We start from the raw sequence: 15291 nt of genomic DNA, 5'->3' as shown, positions 1-15291 counted from the left end.
TTGCTTACCTGACGCAAACAAGCCTGGCCTGCCCCTCTCCATCCCCGGATCAGGTCGGGTGGGCGGACAGGAGGGCAGAACTATCAGAGAGAGGTCCCAATGTGAAGTCCACTAGCTTGTTTGAGCATTAGTGTCCTCGGAGGTAAGGGATGGAGTGAGGGGGCGTCGGTCAGTTTCCTCCATCTCTTCCCTACAGCGCCCACAAAGGGGCAAGGGCTAGACACGTGGGCTGGCGTGGGGGAGGCGGAGGTTACACCGAGGCGGAGGTGCAAATGACCCGGGGCGGGGCCTTATTTGCATGGACGGCGTTCGGCCGCCAATCGGGATGGGAGAAGCGACAGCCCGCGCGTCTTTTGGGGGCGGACTGACAGCCCCGGGGCCCTATGGGAGGCGGGTCCTGCGGCCCGCGGGGGCGGGACTGCGCCGGGCGCTGCCCCGGGGAACTCAGGCCGCTTCGCGGGCGCTGCCAGTCTCCGGCGGCGGCGTCCGGCGCGCGGGCGGCCTGCTGGGCGGGCTGAGGGGCCGGCGGCGCGCGGCTGAGGCAGAGCGACAGAGCGGGCGAGCCGCCACGGCGACAGGTACCGGCGCCATGGCCATGGGGGGATGAGGCGGGGTGGCCGCCCGGCCCCGGGAACCGCGTTCCCTCCTTCGCGGTCCTGCAGCCGCTGCGCTGCTTCCTCACACGGGGCCCCAGCCCGGGAACCGCGCTGCGGGGCCGGCGGGGCCGGGACTCCTAGGAGCGGGCGCGCTGGAGGCGCCCAGACTCCCCCGCGGGAATCCTCTGCGTCCTGCCGGGCGAGCTGGGCCGGGGCTCCCTTCCCCTACTAGAGGCGCGGAGCCGGGCGGCCGCGGGAACGGCTCCCCGCCCCTGCCGCGCTCTCCCTCAGGGAGACGAGGCCGGTCGCGCCCCGCTTGTCCTCACTCGGCTCTTTTTTTTTTTTTTTTTTGGTTTCCCGCGCTGGGTAACAGGTCCCGTCTCGGCGGCCCTCGACTCGCCCGCCGCCCGACGCCTGAGAGCCAGGCGGCCCGTGAGCCGCCGCCGCCGCGAGCGGGAGAGAAACTTCGGTCTCCCGGGCCCGGGCGGCGGGAGAAGTGGGCCCGCGGTGAGCCGTGCGCCGGCACGCATCGCAGGCGCGATGGAGCCTCGCTCACCTGGCGGGCCCGCCGAGGGAGGGATAACGGAGCGTCCCGCCGCAGCCGCGGTCCCCGGCTTTCGGTCTGCGCTCCCGGGGCGGTGGGTGTGGATATGCGCGTTCGCCGCCTTTCACCTGCCGCCCCGGGAGGAGGACCAGTGACTGGGAACACGGCCTCCCCGTCCTCGACTGCCTGTAGAGGGGACTGGGGCAGCGCCGTTCCAACAGGTGATTATCCCAAGTGCCAGGTCAGAGCCACTGAAAAGTTGTTTCAGTGTTCGATAATTCAGTTCACTCCCTGGGCTTTGTTCAAGCCTTCTCCCGTAATGAATTTTTTTTTTTTTAAAGGTGTGCTGACCGTAGTATAGGAGTCAAAAACCAGTATTGATTGGGGTGCGGGGTGGTTGGGGAAAGTGGGGAGTGTCGCCAGCGTGTGGATTGCCTTCTTTCCATTGACTTGGCCGGGAGGAACATCTTAGTTTAAAAATCGGTTTCTGCAGTGGTGGTGAAAGCATGCATAGTAAGGTACAAGTTGTAAATGGAGAATGCAGAGCTCGAGATATCCTTCGCTGTGGTTCAGGACAGAGTGTACAACGTTTGGCCGCCATTCAGTAAATTCTGCATGAAGCAGTTTGAGCTCGTGGTTTTGGATTTACTTTACAAGAGTGGAATAAGGCTTAGCTTTGAATGGGAGCTTTCTTTGCCTCTCTGAAGGCACACAGGAGTGTTTATTTTCATTGTCTTCTCGTTTTGTTAGATTGTAGACAAGGGAAATTTAAGGCATATTTTGGTTCAGTATTTTTAATAGCCTATGGGAATTCTCCTTCACCCATTCTCCCCCTCCCCCGCCCCGCATAAGAGTATTTATTTTAAAATTCGAGGGTAGAGTTGAACAACTTTTTATTCTTGTGGAAGTTTTTATGTTATACTTTCACTTATTTTCTGTTTCTCTCTCTCACAGCTGACCTCACTTAAAATCTACAGTTACGGCCTTGACCAATTTAGGGCATTTATAGAAAAAGTTTTAAAATAATATGTAATTATTTTAAAATATATTATGAAGGTTTAGATAACTCAGATTTTTCTTATGTCTTTTTTAAAATGTCTGTGCTGGATATGATTTGAATAAGAGATGTAAGGAACTTCTTAAGGACAGTTACACTTTTGATTTAATTATGTTACTTTATTAGTGCTTCATTGAATGGTAATTTTAGTCACATGTTAATTAGTAACACCTTTGAAAGGTGCACTCTAACCAATAGGCTAGTTGTAACTGTTCGGGATTTTTTTTTTTTTTAATCAAAGATTTTATAAAATTTTTTTTTGTTTCTCTAAAACAGGCTTATCTGCTGTGAGTTCTTTGTCTTTCAAACGTGAACATTTTAAAATATTGGATTAGGCAACTAGTGAAGTCTTCAATTTTCTGTTTATTCTTGCATTGGAAAAAGAACTTATTTCGGTTGTTTTGTTTCCTAAAGTCTTAGCTTAGAACAAGCAGTCTAGAGAAGGAAGAACATCCTCTTTCTATAGCTGTAGAAGAAATTATTACTGTTGAAAGCTGAGTTGGCTTTTCGATGCTTAGCGAAGGTAGATTGAGCAGTGACTTGTTCAGAGTGGGTTTTATTCTGTATAAGTAGTTCTGAGGAATCTCATGAGACTAGGGTTATAGGTGATCTATATAATTGTTGTTTAAAGTGTATAGGAATATATTAGTCTAACTATTGTGTATAATTAGAAGTTTTATAGTTTTTATCTTGTGATGCTTAAATGTACCACATACCATAAATTAAAGCTGTATTTCATAGTTTAATTTACAGAAGCATGTTTTGGGAACTTTAACTGTAAAAGTGCCTTTTAATTAAAATACTGTTTTCAAATTCAATTTTTACATGTTTTAATTACTGATTTCTGTCCACTTTTAACTTGTGGTAGACCGTATCATAAAATGGTCAACCACGTTATAGTTTCAAAATTAAATATAAGTTGAATTCTTACATCTACATAATAAATGTTGGGAGTATTTTTAAGTCACTTACCCTCAGGTTTGGCTCCTTTTGAATTTGGGAGTGGGCAAATATTTCTGATTAAACAAAGCTACAGAAAAACAGGGACACATGTGAAACAAGCTACGTTTGAGGGTAAATCACATGATACTGTTAGATAGTAATACTTGTTTATTTAACAGTAAAATGCATGCTGTATCTGTTATTAAGAATATTTTCTGTAGGCCTTTAATATAATTTTTCACAATTCCTAACAATCTATATTGTACATATTTTGGCACACTGAATTCTGTACTTATTTTATGCTGAACAGTTAAATATTTTATACTTTTTATAATTCTGAAACTATTTGAACTTTCTAACCTAGCTAATTAAGTAATCAGATTTTTTCATTATTTTACATTCTGAATTTTTTTTACAGTGCATTTTTAACTTCTGACATTATGCCAGGAAAATTAAAAGTTTAAGGAAAATTAAATTTACAGTCATTTGAGACTAAGTGGAAGTTGGTAGGTAAATCATGTAACTGTTGATTTAAAAACAGTAGCCACTTAAGTGGGTTTTTTTTTGCAAAAAGGTGCTTATTTATTGTGTAAAAGATAGTTCTGCCAAATGAAACAGGTTAAAGTAATTTATAGCAGGACCTTGTGGACGTAACTAAGTTCCTAAGGATATTTCAGTAGTATTTAAAACACTAAAATTCAAGCACTCAAATTATTTGTACTTCATTTTTGTCATGATGAGGCTTGACCTGCATTCAGCTGAAACTCAAACATGTAAGACTATAATCCTTAAATGTGGCACGTATTTTAGTGTTCTAGCCTTTTGGAAAACAGCTAGTTAATAAGAGTGAAGGACCACCAGAGGGAGTGTGGGGTCTACACATTTGATTTGATCTATTTTCTACTCTTGGTCTGGAAAAGAAACATTTTAAAAAATAGGAATAAAATTTTAGCTCTCTAAAACAGGCAAAAAGATATTGAAAGTTGGAAATTGTAGCTCTTTGGAATTGCTGTCATTTTTGTAACACTTAATCAAGTTTGTTTTTTTCTTTTTAGAAAAAGGTACAGTTACTAGAAAAATAAAAATTATGTATTTTCAGAGTGCAGTAATGGGTTTTTAAGTAAACATTTCCACATCTGTGAAAGTTATGGAACATCCGAATGCTAAGAATGTTTTTTAAGATTAAAAATACAGTCCATTTGAGTTGTATGGTCTTGAAATTGCTCATTTTTTGGAAGGAGGAATAAAAGATGGAGAAAGATCAAAGATAGAAGAGGGGTTTTTTTCCCTTTTGTAGTCTGCAAATCTTTGCTAAAGCAGGCGATGGTAAATTTTTGGAACCATTTGTGATGTTCAGTTTGTAGTCTTGGCAGTTTGTCTGTGATGTTAAATGAAGAACCACTCCTAGTCCCCTGCAAATGATCATCTGATGATCAAAAACAGGGTTGGGGATTTCAAATTGGTCGCATCAAAAATCCGATTTGTGTGTATGTTTCTCAATGTTCCTGTCTCTGGAAATTAAAGATCCTTCTAGCTGCTGAAAGTTACACATGGAATTTGAAGGTCAGGATGTCTCTGTCACAGACAGTGCTGCAGTAGGTTGCTTTTTGGAATGGAGGTCTTTTTCTGAATAATGATGAAATGGTCTTTACTCATGTTAAATATTAGCCAATGGAATTATTTCCATGTTTAACTTTTTTAAAAAAGCAAGACAATAAAGTAAAATCTTGTAACCTTAACATATTTTGGGTTTTACCCCCTAGCATTAAAAAATTACTTCATCATGGATAGTCATATTTAATGTTCTGAAATTCTAGTTTGGAAAGGGGATCTGTTGTGAAAAGATGGTATTTCATTGATGCGAAATACAGTAGCTTACATGGAGAGAAATTTGTTTCTCTTTTGAATTATACTTAGGTTAAAATATAATATACTTATTAAGAATTGAAATGTCATCTAAATTTATTTTCATTGTGAACTTTATAAGTTTGTTTAATATACCTTGGGGTTATTCCTAGGTAGATCTCTCAGAGTCCATTTGTGTACACACACACATAAATACATACACACAGGTAGGAAGATAAATATCTATACTATATGTATTTGTATTATATATGAAACTGTGTATGTTTATTATATGTATACATATAAATCATCTATATGACTTCCCAGGCTTATTTATATGTGAATTCTTTTTTTTCAAGTGAAATCTTGCTTCATCAAGAGGAACAAAGTACATGTCCACACAGAAACTGATAAAAATGTTCGTAGAATCTTTCTTCACAATAATAATAAATGACTCATAATAATAATGACTCATGGTGGCTCAGAGGTTAAAGCATCTGCCTGCAGTGCGGGAGACCTGGGTTCGGTCCTTGGGTTGGGAAGATCCCCTGGAGAAGGAAATGGCAACCCACTCTAGTATTCTTACCTGGAGAATCCCATGGACGGAGGAGCCTGGTGGGCTACAGTCCACAGGGTCGCAAAGAGTCAGACACGACTGAGCGACTTCACTTTCACTTCACTTTCAATGACTCACACAATGACATAGAAGAATCTCAGAAATATTATTCAGAGCAAGAGAAACCAAACACATGTATGTATTGTTCGATGCCATTTATAAAAAATATAAGAACAGACAAAACTTAGGTATGGTGATAGAAATCAGGAAAGCAGTTTCTGGGTAAAGGCTGTGGATAACTGGAAAGGGACAAAGGGGAACATTTTCTGTAAAGAAACTCTTCAGTTTTCAAAAAATTAATTAATTTGACTTTGCTGGGTCTTTGTTGGCAGCATGTGGGATCTAGTTTCTTGACTAGGGATCAAACCCTGGCCCCCTGCATTGGGAGAGTGGAGTCTTAGCCTTTGGACCACCAGGGAAGTCCCAAAAGGGAACTTTTGAGGGTGATAGAAATATTCTATAGCTTGGTTTGGGATTCAAGTGATTAAATTCACGTATACGCTTTCAGGGTAATTTTTAATTTTCATATATTTTTAACTTACAGAACAGTTTCAAGACCAGTACACAGAACTTCCAGATTCATCAATTGGTGTTGTATACATTTGTTCAAATTTACCAAGCCGAATACTAAAGATCCGTGCATTTTATGGTATGTAACTTTTACTTTCATAAGGAAAAAAGCTATAAATGTTTGTTGAAGATGAGAATGACTTTGTTATCTGAAAAAAGTGAAATACCTCAATTTGAAATATGAAAGCAGTACTTTAATAACGTAGAAGAAGAATTACTGACATGTCTTTTGTCTCTATATGTATCTGTGTTCCTTCTCTCTGAAGTCTCATGACATCATATTTCTGTTAGAAGAAACAGAATCCTGAAAATGATTCAAGGCACAATTGCCAGCAAGGAAACTGGTTTATTTTGTTATGCTGTGTAAGTCACCTAGGGAACAAGACTGCTACCCAGTGATAGCATCTTGGGAAGGTACTGGTAATTCCCGTTAAGAGAGTGGCACATCTTCAGTGTGCTAGGTTTTTCTCAAACATGTACAATCTTTACTGTCCTAGAATTCACCAAAGAAGAGGGAAACAAATTTGGTTGTTCTTTTTGGGTGGTATTTATAATAGGGAGGAAAGAGTGGTGCATACTAACCATATAAACTAGTCTTGATCATAGGTAAGTGGTAAATCTAAATGGTGAATTTGGTGCTCTCTATTAGTTTTAGTGCTGCCATAGAGTGATTTGAGTTAAACCTATTTAAGTCATATCTTAAAAATATGTCAGTTGTTAAGACATTCAACTTTTTTTTCTTAACTTACTATTTTATGTAAGCTTAAATATGTCCTTCACAATTTAGGATTGGGCATTATTTATGGATATTCACTTTTCGTCCTTTTTTTTTTTTTGCATCTCCATAAGAAATTTGTTTATTTGGTTATGCTAGAGTGGAAGATGATTTGAAGTAACAGGAGAACTAACCAACAGGCTTAACAAATTAATCATTGATGACTGGCGATAAACACTTATGTTGCCTGTACTAACCAAAACTGTACATATATATTGTCTGTAAATTTTTTCCTTAACAAATGTAAGTTCTTTGATGAGAAAAATGACAAACGTCGAACTTGGCCAACATGGGTAATAGGACTGACTTTCTTCATTTAGTGAACACGCTCCTGTTCCTCATGTCCTGTTCTCCCTTTTATAGACACTAAATTTCACTGATCTGTTGAGCATGAATAAAGCATTATTTGAAAAATTTTAAGAATTTTGTTTTGAGTTGTCAAGCCTTAACTGCAGATAGAATTTTAAAAATACTTATAGGTAGTTTTTCTTTTAGACTTTTTATTATGAAAGTTTCAAACATACACGGAACTGGAGACACTAGTATAATGAACATCTATATACCTATTCTCCAGGTTTATTAATTATCAACAGTTCAGTTAATGTGCTTTTAAAACTGTTACATTCTCACAAATATTGTAAAGCAGTAGTATACCAGATTTTTTTTTTCCCCCCAAATTTTGTTGTACATAGAGAAACCTGAAAAGCGGTGTGTTTTAGCTCACACTTAGCTTTGGACGATCAGTAATTCTGAAACCATTCTTATTCTTAGTTTCTTTCCGTCAGTTCATAGCCTGGAAAAGAAAGATACATTTTTTAGCTTTTTCTTTATAGTAAATTAGTTCAAATACACTATAGAATAAAGTACTGTTCATCTGAAAAGTTAGATTATCTTCAAAATGTAGTGTCTGAGGAATGCTGTTGTTTAAATGTTTTGCTGTTATTTTCTCTTTCTCTAAAAACTAAGTCATTGCTGTGCTTTTTTAGGCTCCAAATCTGTATCTTCTTGAGGCCTTCCAAAACTGAGGCCCAAATTTTCACCTGTGTCTTGAAACTAAATATGTTTAAATACCATCTCTGTAGCAACTGCACACCAACACCCCCTCCCTCCTCCCCCAGTCGAAACACTTTCTTGACTTTCCTCTTTAGCTGCTCATGACTCTGTTATTCTTACTGGTCATTTTTTTTTTCCCCTTACTCTTCCTTTACTTAAGCTCAATGAGTCACTAAATCACTTTGTTTCTAAATTTATGCTTTTTTGTCCTTTTCATTTCCACTCTAATTGTCCTAATTTGGGTAACATGTTAGCAGGAAGTTGTCCTTAATCTATAATGAACTTGATATATATCAAAATTAAGATATATTACTAAAGTAAAATAGGGCATTTTCTTCCCTTTCAGAGAAGGCTTCAGTCTTATAAGCAAACACATAATTTTTAAGGCCTAGGAAATCATTATATTTGAACCAAGGTGATGTAGATGATCTCCAGACCACTCAACCTGGTGAATGATGGCCGGCAGGGGTATAGGTGGCAGACTTCCTTACCACAGAAATGGCCCAAGTGAGTTCCTTCTAGCCCAGAATATCTGCAGGTGCTTTGCAGTGGGGCAGATACTATGTGTATGTAACAGATTTTCAGGACGTCTTGTGCTTCTGTGGTAAAAATAAGGGATCTATTGGTTTACCTGAAAACTCTTCTCCTATTCCTTGTGGCAAATTTCCTGTCCAAGATAGTTCTCATCAAAAAGCCATTATGCCAAAAGTGACTTGACAGTCTTATCTCATTACTTTCCCTTCTCTTTACAGGCTCCTAGAATTGAGGTTTGTCAGAAAGATAGCAACTGAGGTTAGTTGAGAGGATGTAAAATAAAAATGGGAAAGTAAGGGTTGTCTGTTGCACTTCACATGAGCAGTAGCCAGCCTCCAGTGGTCTTGGGCCTGAGTCCTTTCCAGATGGATTATAGCTTATGAACTTGGCTTGCCTTTGGTCAGCTTATGGAGATCTTTCTTCTTTCTGCTCTTCTGGGAATTGTTTGAATTTCCTCCTGGTGGAAATCAAGATGCAATTTTACATTACTGACTCGGGGATAAGAGAATAAAATTTGATACTGTTTTAGATAATCCAGTATATCTGATTATTTTCTTCTGTGGGAAGTAGGAATAATACAGGGATTCTGAGATGCTTATGCAGAAATTAATGGTTATTAAGAGTGGAAAATGGAGAAGAAAATTACACCATTTATAGGAAGGCTAGTATGGTGGGGGCTAGACCTTTGATAAGGAGTATTGCTACATGATCTTGGGCAAGTTACAGTTGTTAGGATTAGTGGAATCCTTCTCTATAGTATAGAAACTAGAGATAAGTCCTAGGGTATAGGGAGTAGGGGAGCCTGAAGGGAGAAGGAATGGGATGGAAGAGTTTCCAAGGATTATTTTGGTTTAAAATATAAGTTAAAATCTTCCTGAAGTTTTGGGTATGGCCCCTCTGCCTGTGGCATCAGAATGTGGTCCTGAGGCCCTCGTGCACTGTGAGAAGCTGTGCCACTTATCCTGAATGCTTGGTGTTCAGAATAGTGCTGCAGAGTAAGTGAGAGTTGAGTTGAGTTGTTAGGACTGATTTTGTCTTCAGGGTGTTTTGTGGTTGGGTGGAGACTAAGAGTCTGGTTAGACCCTTAGGTAAGACTGTCACCACCGCTTTGTGATATGGGACAAGATACATAGCTTTTCTCTGAGCCTCAGTTTCCTCATCTATAATATTGGGAGGTGCATGCAGTATTAATACCTACCTAAGAGCTGTGAGGTTTAAATGAGATAATACATACAAAGTACTTAGCCCAGAACCTGGCATATGTCTTCAGTAAATATTAAATACAATTATAGTTTCATTAATAAGCAGTTTTGTGTTTGGATAATAAGTTCTGTTAGGTTCTAAGCATTGTTACAGAATAAATAAGATCCTGTCCTTAGACAAGATAGAACATGTACACAAACGATAAGTAACAACCCAAGTCCTGTGGTAAGTGACAAATGAGTGGTGTACTTGAGAACTCGTGAGGCAGGAGTAATTGCTAAGCGGATGAGAATTTCAGGAAGGTGACAGAACTCCACCTGAGCTTTGTAGGACTAGTTAGCAGGTTAAGGGGATAGGCTCCTTGGAGCCAGACTGCCTGTGTTAGAGTCGTGACTCTGCTACTGTGTAATCTTCAGTAAGTTACTTGACCTCCTTCCTAGGATTGTTGAGAGAATTAAATGAGTTAGTACATGCCAAGTGCTTAGAACAATGCCTCAAATGTGGTTAGAAGACCCAGCACAACCCCCAAAAAACCAGAAACAAGCCATGTAATTAGCGCATGATAAACTGTTGCTATAAATTGAGAGAAGGGAGAATGCATTTCAGGTAGAACATTGAATGATAACGAAGGGGAGGTATGGTAAGTTTGTTTGAAATGATGAAGCCAAATGGATTCAAGGGAATAACCTGTGGAAAATAGCGTGGGATTGTGTTGGGGCAGAATTATGAGTGATTAAGCCAGGGACTATGACATCTTCTCCATATATTTCTGGGGAACTTGGGAAGATTTTTTGGGTTATTGTAAAGCATCCTTGTGTGCTGTGAATAACATTTCTAAGTCGTGTCTCTTGCATTTCTCACTGTCTTTCCTGATTTCAGTGTAACTGAAACTGCTGTTCATACTAATTTTGACAGTGAAGTTCATGATCCTCTACTTTGAACCATTATGGCTCTTTAATCTATCCATTTCTTTTTGTAAACATGTATTTTGGCTAACTTTCCCTATTTCTCTCCTTATTCTATTTGTTTACATAATGCTTATTCCGTTTCTTCAAAGTTTAGTGGGTTTCTGCTGTTTTCCACTCTGCCCTCAAAAATCCCAGTAGAGATCCTAAATTATCAAAGTCACGAAGTAGAAAGGGATAGGGCAAAAAAAGTGAGGAAAGTGGGGAAATATTCTCTAGTCCAGCAGTCTTATTTTACAGATGAGGACATTGAGGTCCAGAGGAAGTTATGTGAAGATCCACAGCTAATAATTAGCAACCTATACCTTTCAGAGCTAAACAAGGGCTGTTTTTTTTTTGTTTTTTGTTTTTTGTTTTACACTGTTATCCTAGTATGATTCTTAACAATCTGGGTAGGAGTTAGAGTAGTATCACTAATATTTCTACTAACAACTATCAGACCCCAAGGTAAGAATAATTTTACTGCTAGGAATAATGTGATAATAATTCACTCTATTCTTAATGAGAAGCCCATGATTACACTTATTAAACTAGCATTACTATTCTTTTTTTTAATATAAATTTATTTATTTTAATTGGAGGCTCATTACAATATTGGTTTTGCCATACATCAACATGAATCCGCCACAGGTATACACGTGCTCCCCATCCTGAACCCCCCTCCCTCCCCGTACCATCCCTCTGGTTTGTTCCAGTGCACCAGCCCCGAGCATCCTGTATCCTGCTTTGAACCTGGACTGGCGATTCGTTTCATATATGATATTACATGTTTCAGTGCCATTCTGCCTAATCATCCCACCCTCTCCCTCTTCCACAGAGTCCAAAAGACTGTTCTATACATCTGTGTCTCTTTTGCTGTAATGTTTAAAACCAAACTCCAAAGTGTGCTTTAGAAATAAAAGGATTTCTTTTATTTTTAAAGTTTTAAGTTATAAATAGTGTTATAAATAACATTCTCAAAAAAAGTGGACATTTTGTTCCTATCGTGGTGGAACACAGGTTCTCTTATAGAGTGATTGATGGGCCCGTAAGGTTAGCATGAAATGTTGGAAACTATTGTACTTTCACCTCACAGCCCCCAAACCAGTACTTCTGCTCGGACAGTTGTCTCTAAGCTTACATCTTCTTCAGTGTCTTACATTTTACCATATGCCACACGTAAAGGTGAGAAGCTTACTTAAGCACTGTACTCTTCTAGATCGTTTTCCTACCTAGATGTAATCTGACAGACTATATTTTATAAAGCCCTAATCTTTATTTAGTGTCTGGATACTCTAGTTGCTCAATAAATGCTTCCTTCACTTTTTACAGAGCACGTAATTTTTTCTCAGTAGTGTCAGTTCCTAATCTCTAAATCACTGTCACACCACTTTTCTGCTCTTGCAGTGTCTTGTTTTAACTTTGGCAAGATGCTCCTCTTGTGTTTTGAAAACTTGTGTGATGTGCAAATACTTTTTTAGTCACTTTAAGCATAATTTTATCATAAAATTATTTCACAGCTGGTAATATTTCCATGTTTTGTATTCTTCCGCAAGATGAAAGAAAGAATAAGTGTCATGGGTTACATAAAGATGCCCCAGACCTCTCTGTTCATCCTGCCCTATCTCTTAAAAAAAAAAAAAGGCTTCTAACCAGATTCATTTTTACTGAAATACTTATTTTTCTTTATCATTTTCAAACGCCGTGAAGCTGAAGTGTATATACACAAAGAAGAACTGTGTCCGTGTCCTCAGTGCTTTGTATCAGATCCCTTAGTTGTATTGTCTAGGCTTTAGTTTCTTTTTCCTGTCTTCATTTTTCTGAGGATTTTTTTCTCTTATGATCTGCAACTTGTTTTATATAGATGATTATTCTTTATAGGAAATTATAACTTCTATTTATGCTAATAGGAAAGATAAATACTTCAAAATTAAATTTTGGATTTTTTTGATAGCTGTGTGTGTGTAAGGATCTCTTAGCCTCTTTCTTCAAATTATAGGAGTTTGTTTTCTGTTTTAAAATTTTTTTCTTGTAAACTGTTTTATTGTTTTAAAGAAATTTGTTAAATTATATTTTGAGTGGTTTTTAGCCTTTGTTTCTATATACATACAAATATATAGAGAGAAGCAAAGGCTTCTCTATATATATTTATAGAATATATTCTTTATATATATAAATCATTGTGTATAATTATAATATGTGCACTGTGTATAATACTATATTATATATGTAATATATAGCATAAATATTGTATATGTTAATATAATTTAGCTTTGGGTGTAAGCCTTCCAGTTCTCGTATGATGAGAGAGAAAGGAACAATTGGTTTTTGTAACCTTTATATAAATTATTTGGCTGTCTTGCTTACTCCATTTACTATTTTCCGTTTTTTATTTGTGGCTTCTATAAGTGGAGAGCTTTAATATTATACATTCTTATAGACTGTAGTCTTTGTTATAAAATAAATTTATTTCTTTTTCCATTTTTAATATGACTATTTAGATTTTCTGTTCAACTCATGGTATATTTTTGTTTAGTTTTTGGTTAGATTTGTCAGTTTGGTTGTAGTTCATCTTCCTATTGTTTTTGTTCATTTTATTCATATCTCCTTTAATAAACTATTTGGTATTACCATGTGCTGAATATTTTCGTGTTTGTGTATCTATAGCTGCTAAACAAGTGTGACTGAGTTTTCCTCTTTAAGATTCCTAAGTAAATATTTTTATACCTGTTGTCTGTTTTGCATCTGAAATGCTGGTAACAGTAAACAAAATTTTAGTACAGTTTATGTGAATTAATTTTTTATGACAGTTATCTAGCTTTGCCAGACCAGTTTTGTTAGAAAATTGAAAACGTTTAAAAATTAATAATTCTCCTAATCTTGTGTCCCTAATTTAGTAATTTGTTTTGATCCTAGTCTTTTATTTTGAGAACTCAGCAATGACTTTTTAAAAAATGAATCATGAAATATGTGAAACAACTTTAAAAGGGGAAAGTAAAGATACATTTTAGGACCTACATTTTTTGTGAATTGGATTAACAGATTATTCAGTGATATAAATATATGACTTTTAAATTAAGTTTCTTCTATATTCATTGAAAAGATTTGATATCTTGTAATTAAAATTAAAAGGCAAACACTATTAAAAACCAGAATTCAAGCATAAAATACTTGAGAAATAATGAGCAGGATGAGAGTGGAAAGAAATCTCTAAACCAGTAATCTGAGGTAAGATATTTTCTGTATTTAAACACTGAATTTAGCTCTGAGCTTCCTGGCAAGCAAGAGAAAAAAGGGAATAGGATGGGTTTCATCGTTATTGTCTAATAAAGAAAGCTTATCAGTTTTTAATGAGAGAGAAACCTTTTCTGAGTTCTAAGTTAAAAAAGAGGTTGTTATGTGAATTCTTAAAAAGGAATATATTTATATTTCCATTTTTATGCCTTAACTACTGCAGTTGCTGTGTTAGCTGTCATATACCATTCATATGCACTGTAGTTCTATTTGGTCATATTAAGTTTACATCCACTGTTGTCAAAAGTGGAAATACCATGGCTAGGGTGTGTTTATATATTGCCTCTAGAATTGTAGCCATTGACGAACAGGAAACTGAAAGCTAAAAGTTCAGGAAATGTATTTAAACTTTGTGGAAAGAATGTATAGGATACTTTACTGAAATCCATGGCCATTTGAAGACTAAAAAATTATGTGTGCATTTAGTTAGAGAATAATAATATGGATTCTTAAAATGCTGTCAGATGCTTAAATATGATAATAAATACAGTATGCACATTGTGTGCCAGGAAAATTGTGCAATGCTAGAAAAAAATGCAAACGGATTATTATATGTGTTCAGCTATACTCTCAAGAAATAAAACAGCTGGCACAGCAGTCAAATTCTTCAAGGATGTCTTATTTTCAGAGAATTACAGAGTGTTGGTTTTAGTTTTAGTTCCAGGGAAGGAGAGGTCCCTGTTTTACAAGATAGTCCATTTTACTCTTAGGAAATTCTAATGGTTAAGTTTTATTTTCTCATATTGGGTTGAAGTTTGTTCCCTTGTAATTTATTAATGTACTCTATAGTTTTCCTAGTTTTGAAAAGAAAATAGTTAACTGATAAAAAAAAAATACTAAAAAAAATGTTTATTATACATTTCAAGTGTTTGGGTTTTGTTTGTTTGTTTTAGGTATTGTGGCATTTTAGGTGCCTCAGGAAATACTAAAGGTTGAGGTCTTTATTTTTGAAGTGGTTTAGAAGATTTCTGTCACAAGACATATGATTAACGTGTATGCTGGGTAACCTATTTTCTTACTGTTTCTATACTTACCTGTTTTAACAGGATGTGATCTATATGGTTTCAACATTCTTATTGTTTGAAACAACATGAAGTTTTAGTAACTTCTTAGAAATGGGAATTTTCTAATACTGTGTTTGTTGTTGTTGTTGTTGTTGTATTTCAACAAAAGAGGTCCGTTATGATTCTTTCACTCCAGTTTTGTGATTTGAAGTTACAGTCACTCAGAATATTCAGGGACCACATTAAATGAGAATTCTATTTATTACAAAGTTCTTCTAGGAAATTTAGCTGTATTATATGTCAGCAATTACCAT

The 15291-nt window shown here is 37.5% G+C and overlaps 1 protein-coding gene across 5 annotated transcripts in view; it reads left to right on the top strand.

Annotated features, from left to right (window-relative positions):
• The first annotated feature begins 468 nt into the window (after positions 1–468).
• The window catches only part of FKBP5 (FKBP prolyl isomerase 5), a 122213-nt gene continuing 107390 nt past the window's right edge, over positions 469–15291 (top strand). For 4 of the 5 annotated variants that reach the window (XM_005223348.5, XM_005223349.5, XM_024983659.2 and 1 more), the window contains exons 1-2: positions 469–578; positions 6145–6249. The gene's annotated coding sequence lies outside the window, so the exon portion shown is untranslated. Of the gene's footprint in view, positions 579–6140; positions 6250–15291 lie in introns of those variants that run through there. The other variant, NM_001192862.1, reaches the window with a different exon arrangement.

Source organism: Bos taurus, chromosome 23, assembly GCF_002263795.3.
Source record: "Bos taurus isolate L1 Dominette 01449 registration number 42190680 breed Hereford chromosome 23, ARS-UCD2.0, whole genome shotgun sequence".
NCBI classification, from domain to species: domain Eukaryota; kingdom Metazoa; phylum Chordata; class Mammalia; order Artiodactyla; family Bovidae; genus Bos; species Bos taurus.
Note: the sequence above shows the minus strand (reverse complement) of the source record. Positions and strands in the feature narration are given on the sequence as shown.